Genomic DNA, 6,212 nt, shown 5'->3' on the forward strand with positions numbered 1-6,212 from the left:
CCTCTACTTGTCTGTGAAAGTCCCGTCAAAATAGGTTCAGCCATTCCGAAGAATAGCTTGTTCAAATAGACAGACAGACAGGCAGACAAAATTTTGAAAAACATGTGATACAGTAATTATGGTACAGTTTTAATAATCATATAGGTAGATTAGCTGTTTCAAAATTACAGACCGACACTTCAATTTTATTTATTAGTATAGATACCTATAGATAAAATAAATATGGAGCTGAAGGGAATCTTATTTGATCAACGTGTTTTTAGGGTTCCGTACCTGAAAAGGAAAAACGGAACCCTTAGTTGTCTGACTTTCTGTCTGTCTGACAAGAAACCTACAGGGTACTTCCCGTTGACCTAGAATCATGAAATTTGGCAAGTAGGTCTTATAGCAGACATAAGGGGAAAAACCGTGAATTTAGGGTTACATAATACATCACCCAAAAAAATTAAACTGTGGTCATGAACTAATAATTAGTATTTTCAATTTTCGTAGTAAGATAACTATATTAAGTGGGGTATCATATTATGAAAGGGCTTTACCGGTGCATTCTAAAACAGATTTTTACTTATTTTTAGGCATCATAGTTATTGAATTATATCGTGCAAAATATTGAAAAAATACGACTGCGGTACGATACACTCGGTGCGTGAGCCTGACTCGTACTTGGCCGGTTTTTTAGTTCAAGTAATAGTTCTGACGTAGTGAAATATTATGCACTGATATTTTTGAATATAAAGCCCAACTTAATTAATCACAAACTACAAAGTAATATTATTATAATATTCAATTCTCATATTATAGGGACTGATAACGAAATTACATCACGAGAAGTACATAACAGTTCCAAGAAAATAACCAATAAGAATGATAACATTCGCATAATCGAAGAACGTTTATGATATATTTGAAATTATTTTGTTATAGCTTTTAGTACGTTCACCTTTAACTTTCTTTACATGTTATACTATTAGCACAACAATTATTTTTATTTTACAAAAGCGCAGCACCTTGAACAAGTAGGCCACTCAGCTTGTGTTGAGACGCCAGACCCCTCAGATACAAACCCCTATGGTGAATGTCTGAGGTACCTACAAGATGCCACAATGTTGAATTTCAATTTTTAACAGCCGCACTCAGAGTCACTTATTAGATACTTAAGGCATTCCTTATCCATACTAATTCATGCCTTAAGTAACGATTAAGTGACTCTGAGTGCGGCTGTTACTTAATTCGTTAAACAAGCATTAAAGCCACACTATAGTATCCATACTAATATCCATACTTATACAGGCTGTAACGAGAACGCTAGCAAAAACTTACCGTTATTGTTATACTTCCTAAAACAATCCAATACCAATAAGCCAATAACCAATTGCCTCATTCTGTAGTTTTAGTGATTTAGTATTTTTCAAACCAGCAATGTATAGCGTGCAAAACTCGGGTCAATTACCCGCCTACGACGCGTCATTGACGCCGAGTGGTCTACTTACACAACGTTCGTTGACCTCTAGCATCAGTCAAATGTTTTATTCGCAATATATTATCGTAAAATTGGATAAAATTATAGGATTTTTTATATTTTTATCGCGTTTTTTTTGTGGTATCATATGAGTAATCTACTATCACGTCTTGTTTTCGTTTTTGCCAGCGTTCTGGTTACACCTGTATATTTTCATCTAAGCGTCATTTCCTCCAATATCAATGATTTCACTCGATCAACTTACGTTCGACCATTGGTGAAAGAGGAACCTACCGTTCGATTATCAAGATTCGACGTTGCCTCTACGTCACGTTCAAAGCAGGGTTGTAATAATACCACTTCAATAACCACAAACATTTTAAAATTAAAAAAATATTTAATTTAATACTGATTATATTATTATGTACCTGTACAGGAGTTTATGTGATACCGTTTTACTTCTTCTGTAGTACGGAACCCTCGGTGCACGAGTCTTACTCACACTTGGCCGGTTTTTGGTAACTCATTTCTATTTACTCACGTTTCCTTCCAAGGGAAGGCTGCTTTTATTTCCGCTTCCACGTCGCTTCTGCCTTCTGTTTCCAATGTGAAGGGGAATATGAATGTATGACAATAGTTATACCTATCTACTTACTAAACAATAGAATTTCAGCATGATATAATACATTGATTTATAAGTACCTACCTACCTAGTAATTATAAATTAATGCTGATATACGATTTGACTAAAAATATTTTTTCGAGAATTAGAGGTCCATACAAACGGAGCTGTGCGCCGTGTGGTCACACGAGTAGTGTGGTGACGGCAGATCAGAATATTTGTTACCACCCCTCCTTTTCCCGCGGATGTCGTACGGAGAACGGGCCGCAGCATCCTCTGTGTTACTACTACCATCTACTTCGATCACCAACCCAACGGGAGGGTTTGCCCAGCATGCTGATTATGGGCAAACCCTTCCGTTGGGAGACGCCTTTACTCTTGCAATGGACTGGATAGGCTATTGATAGATGAGAAACGGAGAAGCGAGCGCCCACTAGCTAATGGCACGCGTTTCAATTTTCATGTTCTTACTGAGATACCTTCGGGTGTTACTTTTCCTTTACCGGCTTCGTTTAATATGTTACCGATTGCTATCAATATTATGCTAGGTGCGATTACGCTTCTGCGTATAAGAAAATCATATTAAAGAAGGAGGAACGTTTAGGTAAGTAGTTATGTAATTCTTTTTATTCACCTTCAATAACTACAAATTAATCAGCTTCGAAAGATGGATAATTTAAAAAATGTAAATTGGCACCTCATATAAAATGTACGCCTCAAAATTGCTTTAAATAATATGTTAGGAGGAGTACATAAATAGAGTAGATAGAAATATAATCGTAAACAAAAAGGTAGGTAACATTTATGTTTTTTGTAAAAAATAAACATAACATTATTTTATTCTAAAATATAATTTATTGTAAGTAGGAGCGGTAGAAGATGCCTGCCTCCTATTCGGAAAGTCTGGGGTTCCATCCCGGGCTCGCGTTATTTTCGAAGTTGTGTGCGTTTTAATTAATAATAAAAGTTGCTTTAACGGCGGAGGAAAAAATTGAGAGGAAACCTACCTGAGAGTTCTTCATAATGTTCTCAAAGGTGTTTGAAGTCTGCCACTCTGCACTGGGCAGCGTGGTGGACCATGGCCAAATCCTTCTGATTCTGAGAGAAAACCAATACTCAGTAGTAAGCTGGTGATGGAATAATGATGATGAAAGTAAATAAAGATAAAGCGAAGAGGCAATGTGTCCAGAACGTTGGCTGCGTTAACCCGCTGAATAGTTTAATAAAACTAAAATGCTGGCCAAGGTAAGTTACCAGCCTTCCGATCACTTGTGGATTCCATTAGGTAGGATGACATATTAAGTATTTTTTTTTATGAGAAAAATATATTCCTTACTAGGCTAAAAATTAGCAATATTGTGCCGTGCCGTGATTGATGCCGAGTAGAAACCAAAGGTGTAAGGGTTAAATGAAACTTCCATATCCCTTCAGGTAAGCCCGCTACCATTTTAGACTGCATCATCACTTACCATCACGTGAGATTAAGCTAATATATATACCTTGTAAGTGAATAAAAAAAAAATCTTTGGGTAGGGCAGGTGAGATCCTTCCATTTACGTTGATAACATACAAAATAAGACTATTAATTTATACTTTCCTAACTAGTTAGTGATAATAGTACATTACAGTCCAGGCCTGAAATAAAACGATTACTGGCCGAGTATTATTGGAAGGCCGAGACGAAGCCGAGTCCTTTTTTAACTAAACGAGGTTGGTACCGTACGTCTCGGCTGAAATAGCGATTACGCTATTTCAGCCGAGACGTACTTTGCTCCCATTTGCGTGAAAGCAATAAAAAAATATTTGAAGAAACAAAGTTACAAAATAAAATAAAAATAAAAAATAAGCGTAATATTATCCACGGACTCTCCTGCCAAAGGAGCGCTGGTAGGCTATTTAAGCATGGCTCTTAAAATGGCTCATGGCTTTAACGATACGATTAAAAGGGCTCTTGCCACCATAGACATTCCTGCGCTCATTGAGCTGGCAGGGATTAGTCGGGATACCAAGAGACCTGATGGATTGACGCTGGTTCCCTAGGAACGGGAACGGGCGCTAATGTGGGACGCAACGTGCGTTGACACATTGGCCCCGTGTCATATAAGGGACACAGCATCAAGACCGGGAGCCGCAGCAGAAATAGCTGAAAACGGCAAGCGGTGCAAGTATGCCTCTCTTATCGAGAGTTATATTTTTGTTCCGTTTCCGAGACTCTGGGCCATAGAGTCTTAGTGCAGAATTTTTTTACGACACCACGATTAATAGTCTCATCTAGTGACAGAAGGGCTGGCTCATTTATTGCGCAACGGATCAGCCTGACTGTCCAGCGCAGAAATAGTAATTAGATAAGGCTAGGTTAAGATTTTATTGTAATATTTTCTATCAAAAAAAAGTTGTAAGTCAAAATATTAATAAAATCGGGTAGGTACCTTAAAAAATCAATTTATATTAGTCTATATCATAAAGAACCTCGTCATCAGTTTGAAACTGTCAGCAAATTCCATAACAATCCTTTTTGAAATTGCTGGCGTGCGGCCATCAGTATGAAACTGTCCAGCAATTCGCATTAAAGTCCTGTTGGAAATTGCTGGCGTGCAGCCAGTAAAGACCCAATAACAGTCCTCTGTAATGAAATCCTTTCTTCAGTAAAGTAGCCGATGCCGAGCAAGTGGGAGAAAAGAATATTATATCCGGGTCCGTAATTCGTGTTTCGTAACCGGCTACGTAAGTATTATTAAATAGGCTAGGAATGCTGAAAGAATCACTTCGAAGTCAGAAGTGCCTTCATTCAGCTTCACCTACCATACTAAGTGTCTGCCAATGCATGACGTGATTTTCTTCGGAATGATTAATATTATTGCGAAGAAAATGTAAAAAGAATAGACTTTATACTTTGACGAAAGATGGACAAGGCGGTTTGAAACTTTCAGCTTTTATAAAATAACGAGAGTGTGGGTAGACTTATGAGCTCTTAGTCCATGCGTGGAGTCGGGAGTCTCGGGATCGGGCCAAATCTCATGATTTCTCTTCTGTAATTCACAAAAAAATACCTATTATCGTATTATTGCCTTTCTAATGAAACCGGTTGGATGGTATAGTGGACACAAGTAGAAACATTTTTGTGTTTTATCTCTGTATAAAAAAATGAATCGCTGAAAAATGTTGCAGATCGCAAATCTCGAGAACAGCTAAACCGATTTCGCTATTTTTTTTTCATAATAATTCTTGAAGTACCGGGATGGTTCTTACGGAGAGAAAAAGTTAAAAAAAATCCTGAAAAAGAATCGACTGTTAGGCGGTACGTACGGAAGTTCGCCGTAATATAGAGATAGAGATTAGTATATTTTTTTATTAGACAAACTATCATTACAGGCTATCATATAGTTGAAAGACGAAATACCTACGCTTATTTGTAGCACGTTAATTTAATTTTATTTTTATTTGATTTATTGAATTTCGGTACACCGAATTCACAATGCGCTTATTAAATAAATAATCCAAAAAAATATATACGTAAATAGTAAAATATAGTTACCTATATATCGCAGTTACCGATTTGATGGAACTGAATAAGACGTTTCTTTTTATCATAATTCATAATCCTGGCCAAGTCCAGGTGTTTGATCAAAATCCTATATCTGTTTAGAGTTTAGACCTATGATGAAATCGAGTAGGTACCTATTTTATTACAATATTTTAGCTGTTGATCAGGATCCTAGGATTTTGATCAAAACTCTGGTTTCATCAAAATACTGCGACAAATATATAGATTCGGCTCAATTAGAAGTCATTATTTTTCATAAGGAAGCATAAGATTGAGAAAAATAAAAAAGGTGAAGGTCAACTTCACGCTTAATAGATATATACCTATATCGGTATGAAATCGGTAGGTAGTCCATGGCGCAATTAATTCGATGAATTCAAAATTAATTGGATGAGTCAATTTTTTATTTATCAACTTAGTAGTAGGAATGAGTGCAGGAGCTGTATCGGAAGGTTCTGAATCTGATGTATCTACCTATTTCAATTTTCAATTTTTATAAGTAGGTACATTAGCAACCCGCCTAGACGCTCAGATAGCTTGAAAGAATATTTTTGAATAAACATTATTTTCGTGTTTTACGCAATGCA

Source organism: Maniola hyperantus, chromosome Z, assembly GCF_902806685.2.
Source record: "Maniola hyperantus chromosome Z, iAphHyp1.2, whole genome shotgun sequence".
NCBI lineage: Eukaryota > Metazoa > Arthropoda > Insecta > Lepidoptera > Nymphalidae > Maniola > Maniola hyperantus.